At 49.8% G+C, this 12,937-nt stretch overlaps 1 pseudogene; it reads right to left on the bottom strand.

The window, feature by feature from the left end:
* Positions 1-12,937, bottom strand: part of LOC102820859 — a 61,697-nt pseudogene that overhangs the window by 31,058 nt on the left and 17,702 nt on the right.

Below are 12,937 nucleotides of genomic sequence, written 5' to 3'. Positions count from 1 at the left end.
CGCGGGCGGAGCCGGACCGCCCAGCGTCTCTGCTCCGCAATGCCGGGCGCGGGGACTTGGGGCGGTGGGGAGTCCGCGAGGTGTGTTACCGCAGTGGAGGTTGGGGGGAGGGCGGCCGGGCGCGGGGAGGTTCAGCTGGGCACCCCGGGCCCGGGGCGGCGCGGGCAGGGAAGCCAGGCGCCCTCCAGCCACCCGGAGACAAAGAGCAAATTGCCCGACTTGAAAGTCAGCGCGCCGGTCGTTGAAGGTGGGTGCTGGGTTGGGCCTAAGCCGCCCTGCGGGGACTGCGGGAGATGCCGGTGTGCGGGGGCTCCCCGCACCCGATATGCAGGGAGCCCCTGAACGATTGTCGCTTTAAACAAGTGGTGCCTCTGGGCACAGAGCGTGAGGCCTGCAGGGGTGGGCAGGGCCAGGGGTTCTTAGAGTGGTGAGCCCCCACCTCCCTCCGCCCCGCGCTGCGGTCGGGTGGGTTCCAGGGAGGCATGGATGGCCCTCTGTGCCCGCGGATAGAAAAGACCAGAATGCATGGGGCTTGGTGGTGGGGAAGATGAGCAACCCCCCCGTTGCCCTTTCCTGAGAGAGCTAACATAGTTAGGATCCTGACGTCCCTCCAGCCGCGTCGCTGAATCTTTGAGAAACTTTGTATGAATAAGTTTGTTCAAAGGCAGTCAAGGGGGGCCGTGTGCGGGGACAGGTCGGTGGGCAGTGCCAAGCCGACCTTGTTTGCTGGAATCAGCGAACCTCTGCAGTTCGGGGCCCGAGAGCCCTGCGGAGGCCCCGGGCAGCGCGGATTATCCGCGCTAAGACGCGTATGCAGTAGCCAGCACCATCCCGAGCGGGAGGGCCGCGTGGCTGCAGCTCCCATACTTTGCTTCGCTTGGGCAGCGGTGGGTCTGGATGTGCCAAGACAGTGGGCTCGGCCCTCCTTCAAAACCTCTGCACTCTGTGCGTTATTGAATCCAGATGCACAGAAAGCCATTTGCTGCCTTTTGGTTGGTTTACATGTTCTGAAAAGGCGATTGGTGTAACCTGTGGAATTTGAAATGCAAATAAAAGTCTGGGAGTAGAGGCAGAACAAATCAGCATTTATAAAGTGAAAAAGATTCAATGTCTTTGAAATCATTCCAAGGGGGATAAAAACAACGGAAAAACAAAAACTGGGGGTGGGGTGGGATTTTCAAGGGAGTGGATTGTGACGTCAGGCCTTTTTTGGAAAAGACGTTATTTTTAAGGTCGGAGAAGAGGCTCTGCCGAGGATTTACAGGAAAAACAGATTACAAGATTAACATCTGTTAACACGACCGTTTATCTCCAGCCTAAAATAGGTCAGTTCCTTCTTAAGGACGCGCGATTACTGGCGCAGGATTCCATAATGAAATGGAAACCACGAGTTCATCTATTAGGGATGAGCGTTCGTGATCATCTGGCCCGTGAGAAAGAGTTTTTAATGTGGCGAGCAGGGAAGCGCAGAGTCCCTTTTGGGGGCTAAGATCCGCTCTTCCCCTAGCGTCCACCCTACCCAGTGTCCGCCCCTCCTCTGGACTCCTCGCCACCCCCACTCCGGTTTCTAATTTCCCTTTCCACTGAGGCTGGAAGTGCAACATATATTTACATGGGGATCGTCTGACGCCCCTCTCGTTAGAGGGCAAACTTGCGGACGCGCTGATGACTAACTTTCAGTGCTTGGGCGTATTTACCATTAAATGGAACGGGGTGTGTGTGTGGGGGGGGGAAAGGAAGGCAAAAGCCTGACTAAGTCGCCTAGCACTGCGTCTCGCGGCCCGGGTGTGAGTGACGGTCCTGCCGGCCAATCGGCAGCTGCGCCCTCCATCTCGGAGGTAATTTGGGGTGTGCGTGCGTGTGTGTGTGTGGTGTGTATGTGTGTATGTGTGCGCGCGCGTATGCGCGCGCGCGCGATTGCGCCCAGGCGGTTCCACACTGTTGAATCCTCCCAACCCGCAATCTTGGAGATGGACTCAGATGGGCACCGTAGGCGCGGACCCACTGTCCTCTGTCCGTGCTTGCAGAGGGGTGAGCGGAGGAACCCATGGAGCCCCTGCTGCTCTGGACGAACTGGCGCGGAGGCGCGTTCGGATTCAAGTCGAAACCTGCAGAGGGGAAGCCGAGAGGAGGGACGTGATTACGTTTCCAGCAGAGGGGACTGAAATGTGAGGCTCCATCCGTTTCCACGCCCACCCAGTGGGGAGCCGGGGGATGGGGCGCGCCACCCGCGCGCGCAGCCAGGTGGCCAAGACTGAGGACCCGAGGGCACGTCTGCGTTCTGGTGGTGAACTTCGCAGGACAGTGCGAGGCCATAGCTCTGCAAACTTGAGTTTATGTTAACATTGGAAGTGGACGGGCCGTCAATGGCACATTCTAGAACGTAAAATGCTTATGGTTAGTTACAAAGAAAGTTCTGCCTCCCCCAGGCCGCTGTGCGTCCTGGCCATACCAATCGACGTGGCCCGGAGTCGGCGCGCTGAGCCTCCTGTCCCGGGAATGCCCGTCCTTGTGGGGGTTTGGTTCGTCACCCCGGGAGTGACGATTTAAGGTCTGGGGGACCCCTGCGGGTCAGCCATAGGAACACCTTTGGGGTTACCCCTGAACCGGATGTAGCCCACCGAAGGAGGCGCGATCTCACTTTGCGCCCCAACCCCTTTCCCACCCTATTAAATCGTCAGGGTGGCGGTGTGCCGGGTAGAGGCTACGAAGTGTGTGAAATAAGGGCGGGTCGGGGCGGGGGGATTTACCTGCGGGCCCCTAGACCAGGGTCCCCGCCTCTTCCCCCAAGATCGCTCCGGGCCGGGCCCCCCTCCCGTCCCTTTCCCCTGCCCCCAGGCAGCCCCGCCCCTCTTGCGTGTCTCCACCCTCTCTCCGGCCCCCTTGCTCCCCACCCCCTTCCCTGCCTCGGCGGCTAGTGCGGGAGGGGGGCGGACCCTGCGGGCGGGGGCGGGGGCGCGCAGTGGTCGCCCCTCCTCGCCCCGCCCCGCCCCGGAGGGGGACGTCACTCGGCCGGCCTGAAACCCTAGAAGTGAAAGGGACGCGGCGCCCGCACCGCCAACTTCGCGGTAACAAAGGCGGGGTCCGCGCGGGGCGGGGGCGGGGAGGGCGCCGTGGACTCGGCCTGCGCCGCCAGCCAGGTAACCGCTTTCTCTTTTCAACTTCACTTTGTGCTGGTCGAGAGGGGTGCAGAGGCGTGGCCGGCCGCTCGGGGGTCTGCGCACCTGGTGGGGTCCCGGCCCGTGGGCGGGGGTTCGTGTCCCTTCGGGCAGCTCCCGAACCTCGTCGTCCACGAGGCCAGCTTCGAGGGCGGATGGGGGGACCATACAAACCAGCTGTGTCTTTGGGAGTCGGGCCGAGTCATCGCTTGGTAACAAAGGCCGGGATGTACCGGGACCCTCGGGGGTCCCCAGCGCCCGCAGCCCGGGCACAAAGCCCCTCTAGAGCTAGCGCGCGCAGGGACTGAACTTTGTTCTGGACCGGGGACCTGTGATTGCATTTCCCCGCGCCTCCGTATTACACCCCCACTACTATTGGAGACTGCTGGAAATGGATAGATGTACGTCCACCATATGGCCATGTGATGATGCTATTAGAACAGTGGCGGTGCCTAGGAGTCCCTAGCCTCGTCTTCTCTAGACCCCCCTTTAAACTCTCCTGTTATATTCTGGGGTCTTCTGGCCGAGGGTGCGTGTGCCTCCGGCGCCCAGGCATTGGCGATATCTCATTGGATATTCTTCTGTGTTGTAGCCTCGATGTGTTCCTTCACCGTTTTTCTCTCGCATTCTTTATTGTGTTGTTTATCTGTACACATCCTGGCTCGAATTTAATACCCTCCCCCCTCACTCGGTTACCCAGCAGCAGTGGAGCCTGTGACCCCCCTTTTGGTAAAAGTTGAGCAGGGCGCCCCCACCTGTGGTGTATCCCTGTGCGACTTGGGCTCCTCCTTGTTAAGCGGATCTTTGCTTTCACCCCGAGTGACCAAACTGGCCATCTTGAAGAGGCCCTGGAATAAGAGGAGCTGTCTGCAAGTTCAGAAGCTGTAAGAATGCCAAGTATTTTGGTGATTGGGTTAGAATTTGGGTGTTAAAATACTTACAGGCATATCTTGGCCCATGTTGTGTGTGTGTGAGTGTGCTCATGTGAGTATGCTGTGGGCCTTGAGCACATTAACATTCTAAAATTATATTCACCCTCGCAGATCTCCAAGAAGGCCAACAGAAGAATGGGGTGTTTTTCTAAAACTGTACAACAAAGCAGGCTGTTAGGTGTGTGTAATACCCAGCAATAAAGAGTGAGAGACAGAGAGGAATTCTGCTTATTTTAAGTGCTGAAGGTTTTTATTAATCAGATCTTTCAGAATTTCTTAACATACTGAATCATACTAGAGCAAGAACTTTAACTTTGGCAACTCCCCAAAAAACAAAAGCAGATTCGCAAACACACAGCTGAGGAGTTGATTCGGACTCGCTGTGTTCTGTAGACAGGCAGAGGAGAACTAAGGCAGTAAGCTCTCTATGGAAGCAGACAGCCACTTCTTTCTCTCAGGATTTAAACTGGAATGGTTTGAACCCTGCTCTTTCAGTTAGCTGCTGAGCACTTAACTACTGCACCACTATGGCCAGGCGACTTGTAGGGATTCCTGATGACCTAGAACAATTCCTGGTAAGCTACTATTCAGGTTCACTGGTCTGATCCATTTTGCGATTCCCAGGGAGGCTCGGCATCTGTAACTTTATAAGGTGTTGTCCAGACATGCAGTGGAGTGAACAGAGAAGAGAGCAGCTTTGGAAAAAAAACGTCACAACGTTAGAAGCAGTTTGTGTTCCCACTTCCATAAATTAAACTTTAACTTTGTTACCGGATTTGCTGAGGCACAGAGGCCTTGGAGTTTCCTTTGTGAGGTACTAGACAGGGCCAGTTCCCTACAGTTGTGCGAAATGTCAGAGTACTTTGAAAGAAACCCACTCACCCAGCTGGTTTCAGCCTTACCGTGGATGGATATGAACAGTCTGACCTAGGAGTTTAATGGGCTTTAGTCATGGATTGTTCTTGAAAAAACCAACACTCCGTTTATTGGGTTGTTTTGCAGTTTTATTTATTCATTTTCCAGGATACCTATTGGTCTTATTCATAATTTACCAGAAGGAATCTTGGAGAAAGAATGTGGGAGGGGCCGAGAGGGGCTGGAGGCTATGTTCGGGTTTCCACTGTGTTATATCTGACTGCCCCAGAAATAGGAGACTGAAATATAAGCTGATTATGTTCGTTTGGCAGGAAGGGGCTTGTCTGAACGTGTGCATTCGACTTTTATAATATTCTCCTTTTGAGTTTTCAGGACATTGTGCCATTTTGCATTTTAGACCATTTTAAACTCGGGGCAGGTGCTCATTAGCTAAAAGTGGCATTTTGCTTATCAAGTAGCTTGTTTTCTAACTGAATAAAGCATGCCTATGCCTAGTGAACGTGAAGCGGGATGGAAAAAAAACAACAACAAAACTTGTTGGTCTTTGCTTTCGCTGTGACAGACCTAGCTTTATGCATCAGTAATGGAGTCCTGATATGGTACTGTAGGATACTGCAAGGTTGGTGGTTCAAGCCCACCAGTCGCTCCTTGGAAATCCTATCTAGAGTTAGAACCAACTCGATGGTGCTTACCAAAAAAACAACAATGTGACTGAAGGGAATGAAAGAGTCAGTTGTTTGATTCAGTATTTGTATTCTATGTGTTTGAAGATTCCTTTCTCCAGAGTGGGCATCCTACAGGATGGGAATGTTTATATAGTTCAGAGCTTGGATGGAAAAGAATGACACAAACAATGAGTTCTTTTAGAAATGCATCTCTTTGCTCCCCAAGCCCCTCCCCCTCGAACATCCTAGAAGTTGTGGAAGAATTTAATTCCGTCCTTTAACCTCCATCTTGGGGAACATGCTCCCAGAAGCCCCTGGCCTGCCCTGCCTCTCATTGGCACATGTGACTCTGCTGTTTTTACATGGCTGCCTGATTGGCGTCCATTGAGTAGCCCTTCCCTTGGCTTGTTCACTGTTTGAGAACTGTGGATGTCTTAGCAGGAAGAAGCAATTTCACCACAGTGTTTATCACTCAGGACCTGGGGAAGGGCCCTGACTGGGCTGTTACGAAACCGAATCACATTTGGATGTGCGTTTCCTGGTGAATCCTCCCTGCTAGGAGTTCTGGTAGCATGGTTACGAGTCAGGGTGCTAACCTCACTGTCAGCAGTTCAAAACTACCAGCCATTCTTCGTGAGAAAGATGAGGCGTTCTGCTCTTGCAAAGATTTACAGCCTCGGCAATCCTGTGCAGGGTCACTATGAGTCGGGACTGACTCCACGGCCCACCACCACCACTACAGTGTGTACAGGCAGAGTGTGGATGATGCTAAGTAGGGGTGGTTGGGATTCTCCTTGGGAGATGGTGCTCATGCAGAGATTCTAGGTAGAGGATGGAGGGGGGTCTGCGGGCATTGAGGGACAGCAGTTGTCCAGTGGCTGATGGGCGCTGCATTTGACTTTGAGCTCACGGGTGGCACGAGCTGACTGGTATAACCATCCCCTGCCCCCTGCCTCTCTCCTCTCCTGACTTTGGTGCTTTCTAACACCCCGTTTTCCAAACCCAGTGGCCAGAAGTCTAGTGGTGACAGCAGAGGTAAGGATGGAAGCCCAGACCTTGATCTGTCTGCCCCAAGGGATCAGTGATAATTGGTGTGGCCTGTCTGCCCCCCACAAATGAAGACCAACAACTCCACCCCTGAGGAAGGGTGGGTGGTGTGATATATGGGGAGGGGGTCTCTCTCAGCAGGTCATGGCTAAGGCTGTGATCCTGTTTTCAGGAAGATGGGCTAGTTGCCTGAGAAATTGCATCCTGTCTTGGTATTTATGAAGAATTTGTTAACAGAATGAACTTAGGGACAGAGTAGACAAAATATTTACTGTGAATTTTGAAGTTTTCTTTATGTGGGTTCTTCAGAAGCATCTTTCTCTTAAATTCTCAATGGCTTGGGGACTAGTTTTTGGGCCGTGGCTTAAATGGCTTCAGGGAGAACAAATTTAGAGGAGTTGCTGATATATACCTTAATTTTCAGCTCTGTGAAGATACACCAAGGGTATTTTGGACAGACTGGTGGACACCAGCAGGTGCAACTGTCCCCCCTCATCTGGTGGGGACATATGCTCAACAGCTGAAGTGGTTTCTGTCCCCAGAAACTGGCTTCATACTTATGCCCAGAATGAAATGTTTTCAGCTCCATAACCTCAAGCTGCAAAGGAGTGGATTCGGTGGCTCTTCATACTCCTTATAAGCAGTTTTCAAAAAACAAACAAAAACAAAGACCTGGCCTTTACTCTTCAGTTCAGATGGTACTGAAAATGCCAAGGCGTGAACAATTATTAATGCCACTGGTTTACAAATGTGTAAATAGATGTAATGAGTAAACAATACACAAGAGAAAGGGAATAAGAAATCATTTACTAAAAATCACATTATGTGTATATAGATTGTGCTGCAGTTGTCCATTCTCCGTGTGCTTTCGTCTCTCTCTTACTCTCTTGCTGTTTTTTTGGGGGACCCAAAACTGAACCAAACCAGAATTATGTTCTCAAAAATTCTGTTGAGATCTCAATATTATATGTGATGGTAAAATTCAGGCCCTTCCTCTGCAGCCTGAGCTCTGGTGGAGGTGGGCAGAGACAGGAGTGGGTTTTGTTGTTTTTCTGGCCTTCTTCATCCTCTGGTTGTGTTAATCCTTCACAAACAGGTAGAATCCTCTCTCCCGGCTTCGTGCCCCGCGGGGAATTGCTGATGTCAGCTCAACCTCCTGGAGACAGCTGTCCTGTTTTTCTTTCTTTCTTTTTTTTTGCTCATTTCCATGAGGGTGTGCGTAGAAGATCATGTGGTGTCAGCTTTCTGGACACGTTAAAGGGGTACTTTTGGTAAATCACAACTGTGAAAAGGCGGTTATCTGTCCTCCTGTCTCGAGCTTTCGTTGTTTATTCTGTAAGATTTCTTCTTTTTTAAACTTGAAAACCACCTCTCCTCTCCACTTCTCATAGAAGTCGGAGATATTTGTTGAGGAATTTTTATTCTTTGTTTCAGAAAGGGCAACATGTGTCTGCCGGGGCCATCTGGTTCTATTTAACCTATATCGCATGAGCGGACTGGGAGCCGTGTCGGGCCATGATTTATTTCTGCGTCGCAGAATGCCCTTTGAAATGTTGTACAGTAAACGACGCCTTGAAGGCGGAGCCCGAGTACTGTTGGTGACTTTAGTCGGTATTTAAAGGGGAGCCAGCCAGTTTCATGGTTTTGATGTTTGCTTGTTTCCCCTGAAATGATTTCAGTGGGAGATAGCTTGGTGTTCAATATTGAGGCATTGTATTTATTCTGGACAGTGAATTTGAGGATACGTACAGCCGATTGTCTGTGGGTTACAACTAAGGCTGACTTATTCACTGTGTCCTTAGTTATTCTGGGGTGATTGTAACTTACATGCGTTGTTCTTAAGTGCCGTCAAGTGGATTCCAACCCACAGTGAACCCCCTGTAGAGGGCTTCTGGGCTGGAGATCTTTGTGGGACGGAAAGCCTCATTTTTCTCCCATGGAACGGCTGGTGGCCTCAAACTGCCGAACCTCGTGGTTCATAATCCAGTGTTTATTGTACAGAGTCACCTCGCTTTCCAACCTAAATCTAGAAAGTATTATTTTTCTTAAAGACTCATCTTTTTGTTTTGTTTTTCTTTTCATTTAAATGGATGAGCCAGCAAGCTGATGGACAGACCTGTCTGAGTTTACTTCCACTCTTGTGCTGAGGCCTGGAAAATGATCACTTGGTAGAATGGTGACGTTTAGAGTTTAGAGTTGCTGTTGGTTAGTCAAGCTGGTCTGAACATTTGGACAGACGTGTATGTAACAACTGTCAAGGATAAGTCCTTAGGCCGGAGCCCAGGCCTTTATTAATGGCTACCCTGGTTAATGGACTCCTCGTGTGGTGCTGTAGGATAAACACTGGCCTGGTAACCGCACGGTCGACAGTTTAAACTCACCAGCCGTTCCTTGGAAACCCTGTACGGTTTGCTAGGAGTCGGAACTAACTTCCCCGCCTTTAACAACAAATTTTGTAACATCATGTGTGTCTGTGTAGTTGTTGTTAAGTACTGTCCGGTCTGTTAGGACTCCTAGTGACCCTGCTGCATAGGGTTTCCGAGGGGCAGCTGCTGGGTTTGAACCGTCAACTGTGCGGTTAGCTGTCCAGTCCTTATCCTGTGTTGCCCCAAAGCGAATCTGTTTCTAGACAGATTACTCTCTTTGGTTGAATGTGTCTCATTAGTCTTAATTTTTCCATTTTCAGGAAAGAGGTAAACACATTCAGTCAGGAGTGTGCCCCCAAAGAGAGAAAAAACCTCACCCATTTGGTTGGAAAAGCAGGTCTGGGTCTTTCTCTTCAAATTTGCACGCTGTCGGGCCCGTCTGCAGAATTTCCTCATCTGTACTGACACAATCAGTGATACATAGAGAACGTTTTTATGACAGTTTGAGAAAACACCATCATTCACATTGATAATCATAATCCCACCAGATTGAGATTAATCCTATCAAAACCCCCCACGTGTTTCACATGGTCATTAGCGTAATGATGATAATTTGTCCCTTTTGAGCCATTTAAATTAGCGTTATTGTATGAGCACAGTATGCCACCCCAGGTGTTAAAGTGCCTTCCTTATTTCAAAAGTGGTTATATATTTTTAGTTTTTCGAAATAAGACATGAGGAAGAGTATCGTATTTCTAGAACCAGTTTTTTAACAAAACCTGACTCCTGGTCGGTTCGTCAATTCCTGTAAAACTGCTTGTTGTTGCAGTGTGGTGGAGGGGTGATTGTGTTATTTGTGTTAGGGGCAAGACTGGTGTACTTGGAGGATTAAAATTGCGGTTGCTATTCATTGCTTTGGAGTATATTCGCCTATGTAAATCACCCTGGTGACCCAGAGGCTGCACTCTTCATGGTATTGCAGAAGGCTTGCTGATCTACTGTTTCTTAAGTTAACTAAAGATTATCGATTGCTTAGAAGCTTAACTGTTTAGAAAGACCAGTTTTCCTAATATGGACACGTTTGTAAGTGTATTTATTGGTTTAACAAACAAACACACGCGTGGCTGATGTTAGGATCTGCGATTTTACAGCCCTGTTTTTGGTGAAGTGACAGTGGTGTGTGTATGCGTTACGCTCTCGTTAAATGAGAGTCCATAGGAATAGTACACCATTTTGGAAAGTGCATTCAACCTTTTGGACCACAAGGCACCCTATAGATGGTGGAAGGTGGTGGATCTGGGCCTCATTGGTTCCGGGTTTTGTTTTATTGATTAGGAAGGCTCAGTGTGTGTTTGATGTGATGCCCATGGTATTTGGCATTCCCACGTCAGAGTGACGTTCTTTTTATCTGGATGTGTTTTAGAAGGGTCACACTGAGAATCAGCTATGTGGTGACTGACAGGAACAGCAGAGATGACACTCAGGTGCCTCCCAACGCTCTGCCCATCCTGACACACAGAAAATGTCTAGGGCCGCCCCTCGATGCTTTGTTGCATCTTGGTTTCAAAGTGCCACTTTGAACACACAAAGTGAGTGGGATGTCCAGTTACTGATGGCCTACGTGGCGAGCTCTGTGGTGCTGACCTGGACAGTGGGCACTCACTGAGTGAGCACCCATCTGACTTCACTTCGCCATCCTCCAGAGAGGACAAAACACTGACCACATTCCTACCACTCTCCAAAGACATGTCGTGTTGGTATGAGAACTGGACTGGTCACTACACTGCCCACTGCCAGGCTAGGAAAATCCACTTCCTAAAGTCCAGGTACCGGCTTGGGAGTGAGTACCAGAATGGAGATTTATTTGGAAAATCCAGGTTTTCTCTGTACCAACATCAACGTTGGTAAGAGAAAGTTGAACAACATGTAATAGAAATTCTCAAGGCTAAAAGTCACCCCCCAAATCTCAGGGTGAGGATGCAGGGAGCAAGGTAATGTTGACAGTGGTCTCACTGTTGTCATTTCATTGACCCACGATAGTATGCAGGAGCCAGTGTCTCGTGTAGGCCATTCCCCCAGTGGAGGGAATCCATGGCGTGATGACCAGCAGATCCCCGAGAGAAGAGGGGCTTGGGGTCCAGGCGGACACTGGTCTAGGAGTTCTGGGCAGCATCCTTTTTGATTCGGGTTGATGATGGCGCTAAGAGGAAGCGCAGGGGTGATGGTAGAACAGGTGTGGCAGCCCAGCCCCAGTGGGCATCTTGTCTGTTGCTGGTTGCTACCTTGACTCTCACAGGAGATCAGCTAGGCGCCATTTCCTCTGGCTGCTCCCCTGCATCGGGAGCTGGCCAAGGTGCAGGGAGCTGGTTTTCATTCTCTACTGATGAAATTTAGCACCTCATCTTCTCCATCATTGTGAAGGCAGCCAGTGGTCTCAGAGGAAGATTCAGTAAACAAAGACCCACATTTGGAATTTATTTTCCTGTTCCTGAAGATGATAGGACTAGCTAATTTTCTTACCGAAACCTGTGCTGTACGTCATTTTGCAGCCTTGCTAGGAGTTGCTCAAGCTATGTCCTAACTGGAGTAAACGAAGAAATGCGGAGATTGGATTCAGTTGGTTGGTTAATTTAGGGAGTTCACGAAGGATGCTCCTATGTGAAAGGATCTCTGTGGGCATGTGTGCGTGTCTGTAATGGAGATACCGTTATTTATTGGTAGTAGCTGTTTGCTTGTTTATACACATCCCGTTCTGTAAAGATTATGAGGTACACTTCAGATCACACATTAAATATATAGCAAAATACAGATTGCAAGTGAGAGGAGGAATCTGGAACAGTTTCATGCGAAGGGTTTGAAATAGAGATTCACATGTGTCATAGGTCATAAGATGCTCTCTAGTTGGCATATCTGAATTAACATTTAGGCTTTGCGTTTTCTAGTAAGTAAAACAAAGATATAAACTATGCCTGTTGGTGTGTTGAAATGACCGGACAAACTCACTAGTTCTTTTTTTGAAAGCAGCTGGTCCAGACAGAAATCTCTCCCGTGGATTTGTACGTGTGTGTTTTTAGGCAGACAGTGCCTTTAGTAGCACTGCTACTAAACTGCTTTAACGTGATGGAAAGCTCTCCTCCTTTGCTACACAAACCCAGGGGTCGGTGACCAAAGTGTAATGCCTGGAAAGATATCTGTCTTCAGGATCCTAGGATCCTAGCGGGGCCTCTGCAAGAGGCGGGCTGAGGGTCTTGGTTGCTTCCTGTTCTGTGGAAGCATGTTTTTTGTTCTGATGACTTCTTAGGAAATTCAATGCCTGAATGACTGACCCCCCAGCTACTGGTTCAGTCACTGCTGTTGAGACCCAGTCCGACAGCAGATACTTACCGAGGACTTTCTGTGAGCAGGTAGTCGCTAGTGAATTCTGTTAGGGTCTTCATGATCTTGGCTATGTTTGAGTGTACTGATGTTATATCATCCGTCTCATGGGGCTTCCTGCACTTTTGCCGATTCTACACTCACGGTCTCCTTTCCTAGCTGTGGGGCTTTCTGGATGCCAAGACCAGAGCAAACAAGCCAAAGGCTTATCATCCTCCCTGCTAAGGAACATTCTGGTTGTATTTCTTTTAAGACAGATCTGTTCGTTCTGGTTGTTGTTGTTGTTAATGCCGTGGAGTCGGTTCTGACCCATAGTGACCCTGCACAGGGTTTCTGAGGCTGTATATCTTTACGGGAGCAGAAAGTCTCATCTTTCTCCCATGGAACAGCTGGTGGTTTGGAACTGCTGACCTTGAGGCTTGCAGCCCGATTTGTAACCACTACGCTACATGAATTCAGATACCACTGGATGACATTCTCAGAGCGCTGTAACCATTGGCATCCTCCTTTTCTGTTTC

The sequence above is a fragment of the Chrysochloris asiatica genome, unplaced genomic scaffold (assembly GCF_000296735.1).
Source record: "Chrysochloris asiatica unplaced genomic scaffold, ChrAsi1.0 scaffold00283, whole genome shotgun sequence".
Lineage (NCBI taxonomy): Eukaryota > Metazoa > Chordata > Mammalia > Afrosoricida > Chrysochloridae > Chrysochloris > Chrysochloris asiatica.
This window is presented reverse-complemented; position numbering and strand designations above follow the sequence as displayed.